The 21,815-nt window shown below is 48.1% G+C and overlaps 1 pseudogene; it reads left to right on the forward strand.

Moving 5' to 3' along the window:
- LOC147117765 (collagen alpha-6(VI) chain-like) overlaps positions 1-21,815 on the forward strand; it is a 281,465-nt pseudogene that overhangs the window by 150,814 nt on the left and 108,836 nt on the right.

The raw sequence follows: 21,815 nt of genomic DNA on the forward strand, positions 1-21,815 counted from the left end.
GAAGCCACATTATTGTACTATTTGCACCAAGTACTCAACAATAAATCATCATATATTAAACTAAATTTGTTTGCAGCAGCTTATAGTTGTACATATATCACCAGCATAATGTTAGCTCACAGTACAGTATTAAATTGGATCCAGTGTTTCATTAATTGAAAGTTAGTGTTAATGGAAAAAAATAACATGGAGGAAACAGTTTCAGGGCTAGATTTTCAGTATAGACAGTTTTGGGGCGCTAACCTTAGCGCCCGCCCGAAGTTAGCGCCCGCCCCAAAGTAGCGCCCCGTTGCCGGAAATTCAGTGGCTTCGCCCTAAGAGAGTGGTGGAGCGCTAAAAGAGGCGTTCCACTCCTACCTTTAGGCGCTAAGCCGGCGGTCCAGAGGGATAGCGCCCAGGCGGGGCGCAGCGCGGGTGCGGTCATTTTTGCACTGACAGCAGACCCCGTGGTGCCGACCAGCTGTTAAAGGGGGAAGGGACGAATTGGTCTGCTGCCACGCCCTGCACACTGCAGCCTTGCAAAGAGGCCTCAACACTGCTGCTCAGCCCCAGGGAGTCATGGCAACGCCAGAGAAGGCCCGTCAGCGTGCCCTGCGCTTCTCAGAGGGTGATCTGGACATAATGGTCACAGCTCTGGAGGTGAGGCGCAAGATCTTGTTTCCAGAGAGTGAGAGGAATCCAACCCACCATGACTACACCAAAGCCTGGAAGCAGACCGCCCAGAGGGTGACGTTCACCGGCGATGCCCCCAGGACCCACAAACAATGTCGTAAAAAATACAACGATCTGACCAGGATTGTGAAGGTGAGTAGCCTTTCCAGTCTCCTCCTCATTCTTGCATGTACACCTGACATGATGGGCAAAGGGAGCTGAAAGTCCTATTGGCCAGCCCTCAGCCAGCAGCATTGGGACAGTCATGAGCATCAAATGGCCATTCGGCACTCTACACTTTGGCCAAGCTATTCCACCATGGGAGGCAGTGCACAGTACATCAGGGCTTCACTCTGTCCAAGCTATTCCACCATGGGAGGCAGTGCACAGTACATCAGGGCTTCACTCTGTCCAAGCTATTCCACCATGGGAGGCAGTGCACAGTACATCAGGGCTTCACTCTGTCCAAGCTATTCCACCATGGGAGGCAGTGCACTCTACATCAGGGCTTCACTCTGTCCAAGCTATTCCACCATGGGAGGCAGTGCACACTACATCAGGGCTTCACTGCGCACTTACAGCCCGTCCTTTCTCTTGCAGGCTAAAGTAGCGTTTAATCGCCAGGCCCGTGCCAGGGGTGGCCGCGCCAAGCTGCAGAAGCTTACTCGGCTGGAGGAGCGCGTGTGTGTGCTCATGGGAGCCCGTGTGATTGTCCCCACAGCGTGCGGTGTATCCGACCCTCCACTGCCCGGCAATGGTAAGGACCTCGCCTTTTGGCCCTCTCGCGTCACACTGGCCCATCCGAGCTACCTCCTTTGCCACTGTCCCACCAATGCGCTGAATCCCACCAGTCCTAACTCCCTCGCTGATGCCGTCTCCTCACTCTGAAGCTACTCTTGTGCATTCCTGCTTTCAGCTGGTGACGACCAGGACCCTGAAGCTGCCAGTGACAGCACCTCCGACCAGGAGGAGGAGGAGGAGCAAGCCGGACCTTCGGGGGAACAGTCACGTCCCGCAGGAGAGGAGGAAATGCTTGACACCTCCTCACTGGACGAGTGCCTGGAGGAACTGTCGCAGGGCAATGCAGCTTCTGGGACCAGTGGCGTCCAGCCACCCAGCAGCCGTGCGCGTGGCCCGCGGCCTTCCCCCCAAAGGGGGGAAGGATCAGAGGGGAGTGCTGCTGCTCGGCACACTCGCCGTCACCAACGCGGCAAGGGTCCCCTAGTTCGGCCCCCTCCTCCCCAGCGGGAGAGTCGCGACTCCAGTCCGGACACCTTCACTTCGGAGGAGGTGCGGAAGCTGGATAAGATGGCCGACGACTCGGACTGGCGCCACACGGAGCTCATGAGCGTGGTGGGGCGCATGCCTGAGGCCATCGAGTCGCTGGCGACCAGTGTGCGCGAGTTCGGGGCAGCAACTGCCGCGAGTGGCCGCATGCTGACTGATGCCATCAAGACCCTAGCGGATGTGATGCGCGCGCACACCAGGACCACAGGGGCACTCACTGCTGCCACACGCGCTGTCTCAGGCAGGCATCGCCAGGGCAGCCGCCGCGCTGGACCATCCCAGCAAGCCGCCCCTCGGCTGATTGCTGCGGATCCTGCAGTGCGGGCCCGGCCGAGTGCCACCGCGCCACAGCACCAGCCAGCGCATCCCAGACGCCAGCTGGCCCACATTGCGCCATCCGTCGCCGCCATTCCCCCACTGGGGCGTCAAGGGCAAGCGGCTGCAGCTGATGGTGGCCAGGCTCAGGTGCGCCACTCAGCAGACGGCCCCTCGAGGCCCAAACGCCGTGTAGGCCGCCCCCCAGCGGCATCTGGCGGAAGGGCATCTGAGCCTCAGGCGCCTTCCCCCAGCCTCGCAGCAGCCACTGGGCAGAGCTTGCGAAGGAGCAGCAGGCCGGGCAGGGGAGGCAAAAGGCTGGCCAAGGTCTCGCCCTCGCGGGCCACTCAGTAGAGGGTGTGGGCAGCTTTCCTTTAATATGGCGGTGGCCATCTTTATTTTGCCCATGGTTGTGCTTTTGGAGGGCTTATTTTTTGCATTAGGCCGACGTTGAGGCCCGGTTTGAAGAAAGGTGGAGTGACTCCTCCCCAGTTTGTGGGAGTGAGTCGTTTGTTGGGCTTTTTGTGGGGCCCGTTTATTGTTTTTGGGGATTCATGTGGGAAGGGCTTTTCATTTTTGTGCAATAAAAAATTATCTTTATTCATGCAGTCTCCATGGTTGTTCTTCTTAGTGTTTGTTGGCTTCGCCGGCTGAGGGCTTGCGGAGCGGCTGCATTCATCTTCCCTCATGGCCCCTGGCCATTCCCTGACAGGGGGCTTAGAAGTACCGTGTAATAAGGTGGCGTCGTGCGGCCCTTGGCCCTGGTCGCTCCCTCCTGGGAACGTACTCCTGCTCCTCCTCCTCCTCCTCCTCCTCATGCCCCTCCTGCTCCTCCTCCTGAGGTGCTGGTCCAACGTCAGGTGGCAGTGCCTGAGTCCTGCGGATAGCCAGGTTGTGTAGCATGCAGCAAACCACCACAAATTGGGAGACCCGGTCCGGCGAATACTGGAGAGCTCCTCCGGAGCGATCAAGGCAGCGGAACCGCTGCTTGAGGACCCCAATAGTTAGCTCGATGATGTTGCGGGTGGTTTGATGGCTCTCGTTGTAGGCCTCTTCAGCAGCGGTCCTGGGCGCGCGGAGCGGGGTCATGAGCCAGGTGCACAAAGGATAGCCTTTGTCCCCGATGAGCCATCCTCTTGGGGGAGGCTGTGCCTGGAACATGTCATGCACAGTGCTCTGCCGCAGGATAAAGGCATCGTGGCTGCTGCCTGGGAAGCTGGCATTGACTGCCATGATGCACTGCTTGTGGTCACATACCAGCTGCACATTCAGAGAATGGTAGCCCTTCCTGTTGCGATACTGCTCGCCATGCTCCAGAGGGGCCCGCAAAGCCACATGCGTACAGTCAATGGCGCCCTGCACCAAGGGGAATTCCCCGAGTCTGGCAAATCCCAATGCGCGCTGATGCTGGCTCTCGAGGGCCATGGGGAAGGCGATGAATTGGCTTCTCCTTCTGAACAGTGCTTCGGTCACGTGGCGGATGCAGCGATGCGCGCCATACTGGGAGATGTTTGCTATGTCCCCAGCAGCGTATTGGAAGGAGCCGGTGGCATAGAAGTTCAATGCCACCGTCACCTTCACTTCCACCGACAGAGACGTCCTGCACCTGAGCTTTGGCCGCAGATCTCGGCGAAGCAGGTGGCAGATCTCTGCAATCACCTCCTTTCGGAATCGGAGCCTTCTAACACATTGCGCGGCACTCATGTTTAGGTAGGAGCGCTGCTGGCGGTATAGCCTGACTGGGTAAGGCCTACGTGGCCGACGCCTGTAGCCCCCTCTGCCTCTAGCCAGGGCTGCCCCTCTCACAATGCGTCTGTGAGCCCTACGGACATGGCGCTGCAGCTCCGCGTTGGCACCCCATGCAGCCCCCATCAAATCCTGGCAAACAGTCTAATTTCCAAATGGCCACTTGCAGCGCTATGGCCTGAGTCCAAAAATACCTGGCTCTTGCTGCTTGAAACCAGTTAGCTATCCTCCTTGTTGTGTCTCCAGAAATGCGTTGCACAAGACTGTTTTCTGAAAAAAGGCTGGCCTTTATACTGGAGAGGACGTTCCCTTTAATTAGCGCCCCCCGGGGCCCGCGCTGGTTGTGTTGCGTTCCTTTTTCCAAACGCTCCGGCCGCCCGCCGCACAATGGGGCGGTCCGACTGAAGTTTGCAATCGGGGCGGCCAAAGGGCGTTGCACGAGGATGTGACGTCATTTTCTGCGCGCGCATCCGGGCGGGCGCTAAACTTTGCGCCGGCGCTAACGGGCAACTTAATTTGGGGCGGGGCGCAAACTGCGCTGCGCCCGGGCGCTACACGCATAGCGCCCGGAAATCACTTCTCTTAAGGCGCTAACTGCTGGCGCAAGCGACTGAAAATCTAGCCCTCAGTCTTTAATACCCTTTGATAAAGATTGTAAAAAAACTGTCTAGAAATTTTACCTGTGAGTCACATAGCACTTTATTGAGGATCTGGGTTTCATAACTGAATAAGGTCTGATGCTGAAGCTTCCACCTACTTCAGTACTGGCTGTGACTTGAGTGTATTATCATTGCATCAAACACACCCTTTACAAACAGTTTATTTCATGCCCTTTCTTGTTGCAGGGGACACCTGGTCTCCCTGGACCTAAGGGCCCAAAAGGAAAAGTAGGATCTCCAGGCCTGAAGGTTTGTGGTACAGTTTAATCTTTCTATGTTTGTGATGAAAAAGCTTTGTGCAGTTTTGAATCAGGTTTGTAAAAGTTTAATTATTTTGCTGAGCTATTGTAATGGAGATTACAGGGTAATTGAGAACCTGGATGGCTTTGAATGTTTCTTTACAAGCGCAGTATGTGTCAGTCATACCTGCATGCCTCAGGGCACAGTATTATTCTGTTCTTTCATTGAGGTGAGTAGAAATTATAAGTACTACAAGGAGAGAATTTAAACTAAGCAGAAAGCAGAGCAAAAGGGATGAGGTGTGTCGGAAAGATAAAAAAAGAAAAACAGATTAAAAAATGAGTTAAGATTGCATACAGATAAACTGAGGTTTGAGTTGTGTGTATGGAAAGCCACGAAGCATCTATCTATCTATCTATCTATCTATCTGTATAAAGCAGTAAGTCTGTCCGTCTGTCTGTATGTCTGTCTGTATGTCTGTCTGTCCGCTATACACTCAAAAGTTATAGAGCATACCTACACATATCTTATGTCAAAAGAAAGGTTATGATCAGGGGAGTGTCATAGGCATATTTACTTTTTGGTCAGACAAAAATTGTTCGGACAGTATACAAAAAACTTTCAAAAATCCGCTCATTAGCGGTTGACCAATCCTACCGCTCATTAGCGTTGAGTGACGTGATGGTTGACCAATCCTACAGTTCAGTGACCTGATGGTTAACCAATCGGTGCGTCACGGGCGGGACCTAATCCTGCAGCCTCCAGAAATTATCGCCGCCATTTTTTCCCCTGCTTTTCCTCAACAGCGAGCGGGGCAGCTGCGTCGGCCCGCCAGACTGCGAGGTGAGTTGGGGTCACTCGGGCCGGGCCTCACAACTGCTCGGCCCGAGACACAGAGCGGGGGAGCGGCAGCGGGCGGCCGTCAACCGCGCGGCCCGACACACAGAGCGGGGGAGCGGCAGCGGCCGGCTGTCAACCGCGCGGCCCTCTAAACTGCCCTGGCAACGCCGGGCCCCCCCTGCTAGTTATGAATAAAACTGGCGAGCTAGAGGCACATATTGTGGAGGGATAAGGTATAACAGTGATATGGCCTACCTTAGAGCAGGACTGGAAGCTGAACATTCCTGGTCACAACACATTCAAGAGGGCTAAAGTAGGAAAAATGGGAGGAGTGTTGGCAATATTAATCAATCTATCTGCACTTAAGCCAGGAGCAGAGTATTAGGAGGCGCCGCTTCACCAAGGAGGTGATCACAGAACTCTGCCACCTCTGGTAACCAGTCCCGCAGCCTCAGAGCAGGGCGACCACGGCACTGCTAGTGGCCCTCAAGGCCACCGTGGCCCTCAATATTTTCGCCACTGGATTCTTCCAGTCTGGAGCAGGAGACATGGCTAACATCTCCCAGTTCGCCGTCCATCGCTGCAACCAGGAGGTCACAGAGGCTCTGTGCTCCAGGAGAAGGGACTTCATTGTCTTCTCTCTAAACAGAAAGAAGCAGGAGGAGTGCACATAGCTTTGCCAGGATATCAGGCTTCCCCATGGTGCAGGGCGCCATCGACTGCACACACGTGGCTTTACGGGCACCGCATACCAATCTTGAGATGTTCTGTAACTGCAAAGGCTACCACTCACTTAATGCGCAGTTGTGTGTGACCACACCCAGTGCATCATAAGGTGAATGCCCGGTATCCTGGCAGCAGTCATGGTGCCTTCATCCTGTGCCAGTCTGTTGTGCCAGCAATCTTCCAACCATCATGTCAAACCCGAGGGTGGCTGCTCTGCACCTGGCTGATGACTCTTCTCCACAGAACCACCACTCGTGGCCAGCACTCATATAATGACAACCATGCTGCCATGGGGAACCTCATTGAGCAGACTATCAGGGTGCTAAAGCAAAGGTTACGCTGTCTTGACTGCTCGGGAGGAGTCCCCCAGTACACGCCAAGGCAGGTGTCCCATTTCATGGTGGTCTGCTGCATGCTCCACAACTTGGCCATCATGAGGGTGCAGCCCTTGCCATCAGAGGTTCCGCGAGCACCTCAGGAGGAGGAGGAGGAGGAGGAGAAAGAGGAGAAGGAAGGGAGGAGGCAGGCAGCAAATCCCCCCGTTCCGTATGGGCTGTCCGTGAGCACCTCATCGGAATCCGGTTCTAATGAATCAAACCCCAGATCACCGTTGCTCACCACTTCCCCATCTTACCATAACGGAACATCACAGCATCCTCCTGGGCGCAAAGATGAAATGAGATCCATCACAAAACAAACATTCGAAACATAATTTATCAAATCCAAATCAAAACAACAACGTCAACTAATCACCCTTGTGCCTTCCCTTACTGTCTGTCTTTCCTACTCTAGTGCACTTATGAAGTTCTCCTCCTGTGGCGGCAGCTTTCAGTGGTGAGACTGCAGATGGCCTCGCAGGATGATCTCGAGCAGCTCTGGGCCTAGAAGGCCCGGCTGAAGACTGCACCAGCTCGGCATGAGCGGCAACAGTCTGGGCTGGCTGGATGAAAGGCAGCAGCAAGGGCACTGGTGGAGTGGCATGGAGCCACTGCCACTCCCCCAGGGTGGCGCCTCAGCATTCCTTTACATCCTTTAGGGGTCAGATTGCTGGAGTGCTGTGAGACCCTGCAAGCCTCTTTCCACACTCATAAACCCAGCCACGATGGCAGGCATCTGAGCTTCCACTGCAGCACTGAGATGTTGCGTCGCTTCCGCCTGTGCTGCAATGGAAGTTGCAACTTCGCCCATCACAAGCAGCATCATGGCTAGGTGCACAAGGCCTCTCATGGTCCTGGAAACCACGGGCTCCAAGCTCTGCACAAAACCCCATGCAATGTTGGAGCTGGACTCCTCCATGCTCCTTGATACTGACAATAGGCTCTCTAGCAGGCTTGCCCTTGCACCTAGCATTTCTGTGTTCATGCCCATCTCCCTTCTTCTGAAGTCCGGCCCATTGAGGTCCTCATCTGAGTCTTGTGCAGCAGAACCCGTGCACAAGAACCCGGGAGCTAGCACATTTGCTACCCTTTCCCCATGGCCTGGCTGCAGCCCACTCATGCCCGGTGACTCACCACATACAGATCCCGCCTTTATATTACCCTTTAAAGTCCATGCAGTGCCATTTTCTGAGCTGGTGCCTGTGAGTGTCAGATGCAGTGATGGGTGTGTCTTCTCCTCCTTCACTGTCCTCCTTTATCATTTCAGGGACTGGCTGGCCAGGTTGGAGTTCTTGGGTATCTGAAAGGAGATATGCACAAACCTTGGGTTGTAGTGAGGGGCGGGGTGGCGGAAGCAAGATATCCATGCATTCACCATCAGCAGCTTGTAAGGAAGAAGAGATGGTGGGATGAGGGGGAAGTGGGATGTGAGAAGATGGATTAGGTATGAGAATACCATCATCAACAGCAAGTTTGGGTTCCACCAGGACCACTCGGCTCCAGACCTCATTACAGCCTTGGTCCAAACATGGACAAAAGAGCTGAATTCCAGAGGTGAGGTGAGAGTGACTGTCCTTGACATTAAGGCAGCATTTGACCGAGTGAGGCATCAAGGAGTCCTAGTAAAATTGAAATCAATGGGAATCAATCATCTCAGCCCCAGGACATCGCTGCAGGAGTTCCTCAGGGCAGTGTCCTAGGCCCAACCATATTCAGCTGCTTCATCAATGACCTTCCCTCTATCATAAGGTCAGAAGTGGGGATTTTCACTGATCATTGCACAGTGTTCAGTTCCATTTGCAACTCCTCAGATAGTGAAGCAGTTCATGCCTGCATGCAGCCAGATTTGGACAACATTCGGGCTTGGGCTGATAAGTGGCAAGTAACATTTGCTCCACACAAGTGGCAGGCAATGACTATCTTCAACAAGCGAGAGTCTAACCACAGCCCCTTGACATTCAACGGCATTACCATCGCCGAATCCCCCACCATCAACATCCTGGGGGTCACCATTGACCAGAAACTTAACTGGACCAGCCACATAAATACTGTGGCAACAAGAGCAGGTCAGAGGCTGGGTATTCTGCGGTGAGTGTCTCACCTCCTGACTCCCTAAAGCCTTTCCACCATCTACAAGGCACAAGTCAGGAGTGTGATGGATTACTCTCCACTTGTCTTGATGATTGCAGCTCCAACAACACTCAAGAAGCTCAACACCATCGAGGACAAAGCAACCCGCTTGATTGGCACCCCATCCACCACCTTCAGCATTCACTCCCTCCACCACCGGCGTACCGTGGCTGAAGTGTGTACCATTTAATGGGAACGCCATCACCTGCATGTTCCCCTCCAAGTTACACCCATCCAGACTTGGAAATATCTGGGTCAACATCCTGGAACTCCCTCCCTAACAGCACTATGGGAGTTCTTTCACCACAAGGACTGCAGCAGTTCAAGAAGGCGGCTCACCACCACCCGCTCAAGGGCAATTAGAGATGGGCAATAAATGCTGGTGTTGCCAGCGACACCCACATCCCAGGAACAAATTTTTAAAAATGCTTTCAACTTTCACGCTCAGCACGGACTCTGTGACTGCCGCTCCAATGATCTTCAGCACTGCTTCCTCCAGCTCCATCAGGTTCTGTAGCTGGGATTCCCCTCCACCCGTCTGTTGCTGCTCCCGGTGGTTATGAGCGACCTTTGCCTGCAAAAGAAAGGGAAGTGTGTCAGTGAATGTGGTGCAATGTGTTTGGGTGATGTGTTTGCTATGGTTGAATAGTTGCTGGTGTGTGCAAGGTATGAGATGTGAGTGTGAGTCTTGCAGTGGTGGTAAGTTTGTGAGGATGAAGTGAAGCTCTGTTTGTGAGGTATGAGTGGTGATTGCTGGAGACTGTTGGTAGGTGAGTGTGATGGGGGTGTGGTGCATTGAGCAGTGTGTAAGGCTTGTGGTGCAGATGGTGGGATACGGCATTTGATGATGCATTCACTCATATTGACCACTCGTGTGAGGTCATTAACCTTTTTGCAGCACTGGATCCAGGTCCTGAGGACAATACTCGTGGCACTGATGGCTTCAGCGATCTCCTCCCACAGCCTTCTGCTGCTCTGTCTTGAATGCCTTCTGCCCCCCTACGGGTGGAGGACCTGACAGTGTCTTTGAACCTCTAGAACCAAGGCCTCCAGTGTCGCATCTGAAAATCTCCTCGCCCTTTCTCTTGGCTGTTGGGCCATGACTTTTTACACAATGACAATGAGGTGCTTCTGCAACCAAAGTCCTCGCCTTTAAGTAGTGCAGTGAGCCTAGGCCAAACTTTATTGGTCAGTAGACTGCACCCGATATTGGCCCTCCTGTACAGCTCTAAGCCAATCAGCAGAGCGATTAGCACCAATTTCAGTGCTGCAATCATTATTGCGTGTTGTCTGCACCACTTTCAACGGTCGTAGGCACATAGCGCTTTGCGCTGCCTGCGCTCTTTTTTGGGCCTTATCCAATTTCTAGGCCAAGAAACTTGAAACCATGCAGGACAAAATAGTCCACTTCATTAGCACCTCTGCCACTGGACTCAATATCCAACCCCTCCACCACTAGCACACTAAGGATTATCTACAGGATGCATTGGAGCAACTTGCTAAACTTACTTCAACAATACCTCTCAGCCCTGCAACCTCTACAATTGAGAAGGACAAGAGAAGCAACATCATGTCGACACCATCACCTCCAAGTTCTAACTTGGACATATATTGCCAATTATTCATCATCGCTGGGTTAAAACCCTAGAATTTCCTACCTAACATCATTGTGGCAGCACCATCACCACAAGGACTGCAAAGGTTTAAGGAGAAAGGCCACCACCACCTTCTCAGGGGAACTAGGAATGAGCAATAAGTGTGGCCTTGCCAGCATCACCAACGTCCCAAGAGCAAAAAAAAAAATTGTTAAGGCCGTTGAGAGGGTACAGGAGATTCAGCAAGATGTGACCAGAGATGAGAAACCTTACTTATGAGAAAAGATTAGAGAAACTTACATAGTAGTTACAGCAACGAAATAGGCCATTGGGCCCAACAAGTCTATGCCGGTGATTATGCTCCACATGAGTCTCCTCCCACCCTTCTTCATCTAAGCCCATCAATATATCCTTCTATTCCTTTCTCCCGCATGTGTTTATCTAGCTTCCCCTTAAATGCATCTCTGCTATTCGCCTCAACTACTCCTTGTGGTAGCGGGTTCCACATTCTAACCACTCTCTGGGTAAAAAAGTTTCTCCTGATTTCCTTATTGAATTTATTAGTGACTATCTTATATTTATGGCCCCTAGTTCTGGTCTCCCCTGCAAGTGGAAGCATCTTCTCTACATTTACCTTATCAAACCTTTTTATAATCTTAAAGACCTCTATCAGCTCACCTTTCAGTCATCTCTTTTCTAGAGAAAAGAGCCCCAGCCTGTTCAATCTTTCCTGATAGGTATAACCTCTCAGTTCTGGTATCATTCTAGTACATCTTTTTTGCAGCTTTGCCATTGCCTATAGGGGGTGCCGTGTGCGTGCCATGTGCGTGCCCAGCCAGCTTCACCTCTGACTGTCCTCTGAACGGTTTGAATCACTCCCACACCCCTGGGTTCTAGACACCGGACTTAGGTACAGGCGGCGATACAGAAAATCAAGTAGACAAGTGGTTTGGTGTAAAAAAAACAAGATTTTACTAAAAGCAGAATACAACAATCTTATGAAAAATTACTGGTATGAAAATTACAGGCATAAAACAATTACACTTATATGGGAATGGGGAACACACTGCACAGCGAAGGAAAAACAACTACGTTAACAATCCCCTTATCCTTATCCCACCCCCTATAACTAACTTGATTAAGCTATGAGGGGCCAGGAATTCATGCTCACCAATCCAAAACCTGTTGCTTTAACGGTTGTGAATTTTGAGGTCCGTTCTCCCTGTCCTTTGGGGTACCCCGTCGCCACGTGGTCTCAGGGTGCGGCGCTGAAGTTGTTGATGTGAAGCACCCTCCTTTTCTCCGCAACCGTCATCGTCTCATCGCGATGGGTTTTCTTCTTCTTCTCCCTCGGGTGGTCATCGGCGGTAATGTTGCGGTTGGGGGTCGGTTGACGGTTTTTACCACTTAGATGATTTCACTACCCAAGCTTCGAGCGCTGGTTTATTCATCGCGGGCGTTGACATCCGCGTTTAACGCCAGCTTATTCGCAGCGTTCAAACGCCAACTTATTCTCACTGTCCATACATGCACTGTCACTTTCTTCACCAAACACCAGCTTATAACTAGGCGTTTGATTTTTACCAATGCGTCTTTCGCTGCCCTTCTCTGCTGTTATCAGTTTATCTTCTTCTTCATCTCGTCTTGTCTCGTCTCGTCCGCCCCTTTTGTGGCCTGTGTGTCCTGTGTGGCTTCGAACTCGGGTCTCGTTCTCCTCCCGCGTTTGGCCCTGGTGTAATGGGCGTCCTTGGTTGTTGAGTGGTGCGGGTAGCGAGAAGAGAACCCGCCACAAGGCCAGGGTGCGAGTACGAGCGACCAAGGCCACAGGCAAGAGGTCAGAGTCAAGAGTCAAGAGAGCGATTGCTACTGATGGGCCTACAATTATACCCGTTCTTCAACTCCTTATCTGCGCGCCAAATCAGGTCAGTCCATTGTTTAACTTTTGGCGGGCTAGTTTTAAATGATTACAACCATTTATTTTAACTACTTTTGGAGTGGTTGACTCCGGGTCTAATGGCCCCGATGTCCGGGTTGTTTTGTCATGGATAAGACTTAATTGTCCCCATCCTGACTTGATGGCTACTGTGAGCTGTTATTGATTAAACATGCAGAAACCTAATGGCCACGATTATAGGCCTATTCTAGCTTGATTTGATTCAAGTTGAATGAATGCGTATTCTGTGTTTACTTTGTCTGGCTGGCTCCAGAGAGTCCCTTTTCACAGATTCCTGCATTTTAAGTTTCGTCTCCGGGCCTGCTTGTTTGCAGAGCCTTGCTTTTAAAAATCCTGTCACTTTTGGTCACGAGGTTACAGAAGCCATTTTGGGTACCCTGGTTTTAATAACTTGTCCAAAACAGGGTCCCTTGATCCATAATTTGGGGAGTGCGGGAATTTTGAGAACCCTGCAACTTACATGCCTCTATATCCTTTTTATAATATGGAGACCAGAACTGTTCGTAGTTCTCCAAGTGTGGTCTAACCAAGGTTCTATACAAGTTTAACATAACTTCTCTGCTTTTCAATTCTATCCCTCTAGAAATGAACCCCAATGCTTTTTTATGGCCTTATTAACCTGTGTCGCTACTTTTAATGATTTGTGTATCTGTACCCCCAGATCCTTCTGTTCCTCTACCCCATTTAGACACTTGTTTTCCAAGGACTATGTGGTCTTCTTACTCTTTCTACCAAAATGTATCACATCACACTAATCTATATTGAAGTACATTTGCCAATTAAATGCCCATTCTGCAAGATTATTAATGTCTTCCTGTATTTTGTTGCAGTCCTCCTCTGTATTAATTACACCATCCAGTTTGGTGTCTTCCACAAATTTTGAAATTGTACTTCTGACTTCTGAGTCCAAATCGTTTACGTAAATGGTCAACTATGGTGGTCCCAGCACCGATCCTTGTGGAACACCAGTTTCCGCTTTTTGCCAGTCTGCGTAACTACCTTTAACCCCTAATCTCTGTTTTCTATTTTGTAGCCAGCTTGCTATCTGTTCTGCTACTTGTCCCCTGACTCCAAGGGGGAGAAATTGGGTGGAGCTGCAAACGGGGCACCAAGCTCGCCTGGGCGCCGGATTTAGCGCAGCGTTTGGAGCAGTAGCGACCACCGGAAATTCAGCTTGAGTGCCCCAAGAGGGACATGGGGCGAGGCTCGAGATGCTCCACGTCCCTCTTAGGGCACTGAAACTGAATATCGCAGCGCAACGTGCCGCAGCGCCACACGCTGTGGCACGGCGCACTGCAGTACTGCAGGCCTTCCTCCCATTCTTAAGGGGGAGGAGCCTGCACCAGCGCGATCGGAGATTGCGAGTGCCGGCAAAAGAGCCCGGCACTGAGGAGAAGTGCCGGGCTCTCGGAAAATAGCCGGCAATGCCGCGGGGGGTGATCAGGAGGCCGGGGATGGAGGTGCTGGCAGGCGGCCGCCGGAAAAAACGGCCGCTCCGCACCTCCACCTTAATTTACGCCACTGCCGCCACAGGAAGGCCCCGTGAACCGGGCGCCATTTGCGAACGGCGCTACAGAGGCGGTCGCTGCCAAATATCGAGATCGGGACGGTAGCGGGGCGCTGCGCACACCGATGACGTCATCGGAGGCGGCGCAGCGCAACAAGTTAACGCCGCCATTAGCGCCCCTGCTAAATATCGCGGGAGGCGCGGCCAGTGGCGCTAAAGCCACTGAGTGCCCTCTTTAGGCGCTAACTGGTGGCACAGCCCACCAAATTTCTAGGCCCAAATGCTTTGACCTTAGTCATGAGTCTACAATGCAGTATCTTATCGAAGACCTTTTGGAAATCCAAACATATTGGGGTCAATTTTCCTGGAGCTGTCAGGTGGGGTTTCAGGCGTGTGGGGGGGAAAATCCCGAATTCGGGGGTCCCAACACCATCCCGCCCAAAACCCCGCTCCACACAAGTTTCAGAGGCGGCGGGTACCCGCCCCGCACTGGGACCTGCTGACCCCAGGCGGGAAGGGATTAGTGCCAATTAACTGCCTGTTAATGGGTAGTTAACAGGCAATTTTTAGCCTAATCCCTATTTTGAGGGGTGTCGTGTGGGATTCCCGACGGTTCCAAACCACGCCAGGTTAGAGCAGGTGGGCCGTCGGGTTGAAGGACTTGGAGGGGTCGCGATGTCAGTGTTCAGGTGAGTAATGGGTGCATGAGTGCAAAGGTAAGTGTGTTTGGTGTGTCTAAAGTGTGTAAAGAACTTTTACTTACCTGTACTTACCTTAACAGCCTTTCTTCTTGTAGGCGTCGGGAGCGCAGCACTCAGCCGGCACTTAAAGCTGAATGGCTGCGATCTGTGAAAAGTGACAGCCTTCAGCTTTGAGTGCTGCTGAGAGTTCTAACTGAGTCTGTGCAGAAGGACTCAGGTTAGAACTCAGACTGTCAGTGTTTCACAGCTTCAAACAACTGTGAAACACTGATATTTCATCTGTCAAGTACTCTTGACAGATTAAATTTCAGTCTGTGACGTCACCTGTTGCCGGGTGGCCCTTAATTGGCCTGCTGAGCTTGCTGGGCGGGCTCAATAAGGTCAATCAAGGGAAAATCGAGCGGATTGGCCGGACGTCGATGTAGGTGGTTCTAAAACCCGAAAGTTGTAGTCCCGACTTCTTCCCGACAGCTTCGGGAAAATCGACCCCTATCTACTACATTACTCTTATCTACCCTTTCTGTTACCTCTTTAAAGAATTCAACGAGGTTGGTCAAGCATCCGTGCTGACTACTCGTTATTAAATTTTCAGATACTCTTTATTATATTTTCAGAAACTGTGGTTCTTTCTATTATAATGAAAAATGTTTAGAGGAGGTCTCATAGAGGTGTTTAAAATTTTAAGAGACTTTGATGAGGTAAGTTGGGAAAAATAATTTCCACTGGTAAGTCGGTATTTTAAGGGTATAAATTTAAAATCATCGCCTAAAAAATAAAGGGAGAGGTTAAAAGAATTTCTTTTATACAGAGAATTGATAAGATATGGAATGCCCTACCAGAAACAGTGGTGGAAGCAGAACCGATAATAGCCTTTAAAAGGGGAGTGAATAAATATTGGAAAAAGAAAAAAGTTTGGGGAAAAGGCAGGGAAATGGGAAGATCTTTCAGGAGCTGGCACAGCTGAGAAGGACCAAATGGCTTCTTTCTGTACTGTAATATTCAATGGGGATGAAATTCAACTTCAGCAGGTGGTAGTGGATTGGCCACCTGTTATACACCCCCTCCCCCACCCCCGCCCCTGATTTTTCTTTCCATTGAAGTCATTGGAAAGAAAAATTGAATGGGGTGTATAACAGGTGGCCAATCCTCTACTGCTCATTTTGCGCCCCTGCCAAGGTTGAACTTTACCCCCCAATGATTCTATTGTATGAACCCCAAAACACTGATAGCTGGCCTCTGAATAGCAGCTAGCAGCTTTCATCTGGCGTTTCAGACATTTGTCTCTAAAGTCTTGGAAGGATTATGCAAGACAGTTTGCAACATCCAGAACTAACAACTATAGTGGTTGAATTGCATAGTTCTATCTCCAAGCAGACAACCCTCCACCTTTTCTTCCCCTTCAAAGAGATGCACCACATTTGTTTGCCTCAATGGAATCAAATCTCTTTCAATTTAGGTATGTCACAGTATTGTTGGTGGATGCATGGATGATTACATGGGTACAGTCAATGATGTCCTACACCTCAGGGATTCAAAGTGTTTGGTAAAAATGGACCTGCCCCTCCTGTTACTGCTGGTGATCCATGTTGAAGTGTTTATTGTGAATGGATGGGGAAATGTGGCCGTTTCCATGATTAATGCAGCAGTGGACAGCATAACGGCAGACTCATGTGATGTCCCTGTGGACAAGGACCTTGCGGATAAAAGTTGAGGGTCATAGGACTATCAATGACAGTGAAGGTCACTACAACCCTCAGCTTTTATGCTCAAGATCCTGAAAAGAGATTTAAAATAAGACTCTCCTAATGGTTGTTGGGTATGTATGGTACTAAATCATGAAGGTTCAGGTACAAACCCTGTTCTGAGTTGATTTAGCTGATCTCAGCCAGGATGGTTGTAGGCGTGCTACAATTTGTCCCAGTGCTACAACTACACAACAACAACAACTTGCATTTATATAGTGCTTTTAATGTAGTAAAATGTCAAAGGTGTTTTACAAAAGTAATCAGAAAAAAATTGACACCGAGCCAACAAAGTAGCTATCAGGACAGGTGACCAAACTATTGAGAGTTCGGTTATCCCAACCTCCCTCATAGTCTAAAACCAATTATCTTGTCTGACATTTAGACTAACGTTCGACCCAATGGATTATCAATTCAGCCATGCAGCACCCTTTCTTCTGGCACTAACTGGCCTACTAAGCCCCCAATATGGCGGGCAGGATGCACGTGCACATTTCTATCCAGAAGTGTGTCACCAGCCATATTGGGAAAGGAAAAAAAATAGAAAATACCTGGGCTCCTCGAGCCTCTCCATTCAGGCACAGGAAATGTACCAAAAATGGGAGCGCCTGAATGCTCTGTAGAACATACATTAACAAATTTCTATCTGATTTCAATTCCAACCATCAAGATAATTCCTAAATTCCAAAATTACATTTATCTGGTCATTATGAAATATGCAGTCATTTAATCAATATTTCTGTATCATTCATTTGGCAGGGTCCATCTGGAGACCCAGGCCTTTGGGGAGAAATTGGTCACCTTGGACACAAAGGGAAAACCGTAAGTGTCGTTAGTTATTATTTATCTATACCACTTTGGGAGAAGAAACATGCAATGTTTTTTTATTATTATTGCATGCGTGCAGTTCTATTAAGCAGGACAATTAAAAATGCATCTTTAATTTGTGATCAACTCCAGATCACTTGAAATTAGACTGCATGAATGGATTAAAAACGAAAACAGAGTAGACTAAAAAATTGTGAAGAAATGGTATTCCCCTGTACAAGCATTTAGGGGATGATAATGTGGTCATGTGTGTTGTATGCACCACATTTACATAATATCACTGCAGGTCAAAGATCAGGTTATCCAAAATGAGTAGTTCTTAAATGGCTATTAGTTGCCCTTAAAGCCCTTCTGTTAATGGGGAGGAGAAATAGTTGGATCAAGTCAACAAAGCAGAACAGCTCCATTCTAGGGTACAGCTTTGAGTGTTCTTGATGCAGGAGATCCTGCAGCAAAGGCTTGTCCTTGTTGAAGCTGCAGAATGGGTTTCAGTGAAAAGCAGCACCAAAACAAGCTGGAAAGTGATGGCTGAGTCAGTGCTGTCTTACCCATGTACTGATGCTGAGAGCAGGTGAGGAAAACATTTGCCGGTATATGAAAGGTGGCCAAGATAGATGTTGTTAAATTTTGCTCAGTTTAACAAACTCATCTTGCATTGCATCTTACTAGCACTTCACTATAAGCTTGGTGGAGCATCAGAAAGAGAAGGCGCAACTGTTCATCTATTTTCTAAATGGACATGCATGCCCATAATTGTGCATGGCACTCTATTGCTGCCATGCCAATGCTTTCACCTTATAAGATTTTAAATGTGACAATCAACAAACACCAACCCTGCTGGCAACACAAGTATCTATGTTCTGCATATTCACAGACTTTGCAGGACACCACTGCTGACCAGTCTCCAAGCAGATCCGAAACCATCTACAACCACTTTCTGCCTGCAGACTTACAGCCTGTTCTCAATCAATTTATAATTAACAGTATAACATAAAGCTATATTTCTGGTTAATGAATAGCGACCAGAAAAATGCTGTTTTCAAACTTTCCCCTAAAATACTTAGATTTGCACTTGAGCATCAAGTCTGCAGTTACTTACAGTGAGAGTTGCCCATTTTAATCATATTCAAACTATAAGACTGTTATAACAATAGGAGTGTTTGATCTGTGCTGGTGGCCATTTTCAAGATGGTCATTTTCTTCTCAATTAATAAAAAATAGTTTATTGTGCTGTAATCCTGTTGGTAAGATGCTTGAACTTTCATTCTCTGTGTAGGTGAGAAATCTTGTTTGTCACTTGAGTGTAGAATTGAAAAGGGTTCCTAGGGTAAATTTTATGAGTTAGTACTCCTCATACAAAGTTTCTTGTGACATGAGCATAAATCAGAAATTTGAATGTGGAGGTCAAGGTGCGAGATTTGTAGGCTTCAGAATTTCTGTCTATTAATCAGGTGTATTGGCTTCCATGCCCGTATTTCTGATCATGCACTCCTATCATGTGAAGCCTGTGCCGGGAGCATTGAATTGTAAAATGTACCCCTTACATTCTCTGGTATATTTGTATAATTTATCTATTATTAACTAGTCCCTTGGAAATTAATAGGGTGAGCTTGGAGATTCTGGGAACAAAGGAGTAAGAGGACCAAAGGGACTTCGCGGGATGATGATGAGCTTATTCTTTTTCTTAAATTTATTGCAGTCGTGTATCCGCTTGTGTACTCAAGTAATATCAGCACAATCTGGGCACAATCAGGCCAAACCAGCGCAAAAGATCGGAGCATTTTAAAAATGAGTGAATTACGCCCCAAACTGCTTACGTTCATGTTTTCCCCGATCTTTTACACTGGTTCAAGATTCAATTTGCCCTGCCCACAAAACTGCCCACGCCCCAGGTCAAAATTGAGAGATTCCGCCAATTGTGCTGGTTAGGGAAGGCTCTTCAAATTACGTTCATTTTCTTAGGCGCACAGGTATGAGTAGGCACGTTTTAAAAGTTTTTCCTATCAAAAAACATTAAATTTTCTAAGAAATTAACTAGTGTACACAAATGTAATTATTAAATGGTTCAGTATATTTTTCTTTAAGCCATTTTCAGCGATTTTAAATCAGGTTACTCACAGGTGGAGGACTGAAAATACTTATTAAAAATGCTTATTTTTACTGTTCAATCCATTTTCAGCTGTATTAATAAAACTGCACTTGGATACCACTCCTAAATACATCAAGGAATACATTTTAATGGAAAGAAAAAAAAAGAAACAATTATGTTCTAGTACGCTGTCTGATTGCGCTGGTTCATGGAACATTTTACGTTTGTGATTATGCAAATGAATTTTGGCAGAAACTTGAACTGTAACCTAACCAGTGCAATTTCAAGTGCATTTTGGGTGCAATTTCCCAATTGCACCCAAAGTGGAAACTCTACCCCATTTTGTCTTTTTACACATCTCCTGGCAAGAATTCACAAACAACAAATGATCTAGAACAGCAATTGGAATAAAATCGCAGGGCTCCCACCCAATATCTAGTCTTGTCAAGAAATGTCCTAGATTTTGTTATTCAGCATATTACATTCAAAGCCAAAGTATATAACTGCTTTCTCTAAGCATTCAAGGGCTGCAGTAGTAATTTAGTAGGATCTAGTTATGGGGAATGAGCCAGAGCAGATAAGAGAAGTAAAGTAGGAGAACATATAGGGATTAGTGACCATAATATAATACGCTTTAAGATGATAATAGAGAAGGACATAAGAATGACAAAAAACAAGTTAACAGATTGTAGAAAAGCTGATTTTGAGGGGCTGAGGATAGAACTTGGGAAGATAAAATGGGCAACAATATTGGCAAACAACGATGTAGAACGACAGTGGGAAACATTTAAAATGGTGTTCAACAGAGTGCAGGAAAAATATATTCCGCTAAAAGGAAAGAACAAATTAAACACTAATGAGACTCCATGGATGAATAAAGACATAAGGAAACAATTGAGGGTAAGGAAAGAGGCATACATTAAGTACAGCAAAGGAGCGCATGATAAGAGAGAATATGAAGGGATTAGGAGAGAAGTCAAAAAAACAATTAGGAAGGCAAAGAGGAACTATGAAATTAAATTATCAAGGAACGTAAAACAAAATAGTAAAATATTTTACAGGCACAGCAATAAAACAGTAAAGTTGGGATTGGAATAGGGCCATTAAGGGATAGACAGGACAATACCACAAGTAACGATACGGAGATGGCAGAAATATTAAATCATTATTTCGCTTCAGTATTTAACAGGGAGAGAGAACAGGTGGACATGACATTGGATGATGAGATGAGTAATGAGATAAGTGCATCTATATATATAAAAGGATACTTCTGTCTGTCATTCCGTCTGTCTGTCTGTCTTGAATAAACTCGAAAGTTATAGAGCGTACCTACACGTGCGTTACGTCGAAAGAAAGCTGACGATTCCAGAACCGTCATAAGCATATTTACTTTTTGGTCGGACTAAAATTGTTCACGCGTTATGCAAAAAACCTTCAAAATTAAACTCATTATCTGCTAATAGCATTGATTGACTGACGTCAAGGTCGACCAATCCTGTGCCGTCACGATTGACCAATCCTACAGTTCAGTCGCCTGATGGTTGCCCAATCACTGCGTCTGTGGGTGGGACTAATACTTTTCAACTCAGGCATCGGGCAGCCATTGCTTCACTACTTCCAGCTCAAAATCTGCTAATCAAGCTTCTAAAAAGTTAGTATCTCTTTTAAAAATAACATCAAATTTACCAAAAACGTTTTATAAGTACTTTCACTTTCATCTTTGAAGCTATTAAAAGGTAGAAATGTTGCCCGGCAGCAGATTCACAGAGGGACACAGAGACAGGCCCCAAAGCCTGGGACTCCATTTAAACCGCCTGGCCCAAAACAGCCCTGGCAACGCCGGGCCCCCCCCCCCAGCTAGTTTAATATAAAAAAGGGGATATATTAAATAAACTAATTAAACTCAAAGAGGATAAAACCCCTGGTCTGGATGGATTGCAGATGGATAAAAGAATCTAGGGAAGAGATAGCAGAGGCATTACTACACATATTTAATAACTTGTTAGAAAAAGGTGTAGTGCCAGAGGACTGGCAGATAGCTAATTAATACCTATATTTAAGAAGGGGGATAGAACATGCCCAGGGAATTATAGACCAGTCAGCTTAACATTGGTGGTCGGAAAAATAATGGAAGCCCTACTAAAGGAGAGAATAGAAGAACATCTAGAAACAAAAAGTATTATAATGAATAGTCAGCATGGATTTCAAAAGGGAAAATCTTGCTTGACCAACCCTATTGAATTTTTTGAAGAGGTAACTGAGAGAGTAGACAATGGTAATGCAGTTGATGTAATTTATCTAGATTTTCAAAAGGCCTTCGATAAGGTACCCCATAATAGAGTAATGAATAAGGTCAGAGAATGCGGAGTCGGGACAAGTAGCAGAATTGATTTCTAGCTGGCTTCAAGACAGAAAGCAGAGAGTGGGA

Source organism: Somniosus microcephalus, chromosome 5 (assembly GCF_052327205.1).
Source record: "Somniosus microcephalus isolate GS21.2 chromosome 5, FLI_Smic_1.0, whole genome shotgun sequence".
NCBI classification, from domain to species: Eukaryota; Metazoa; Chordata; class Chondrichthyes; order Squaliformes; family Somniosidae; genus Somniosus; species Somniosus microcephalus.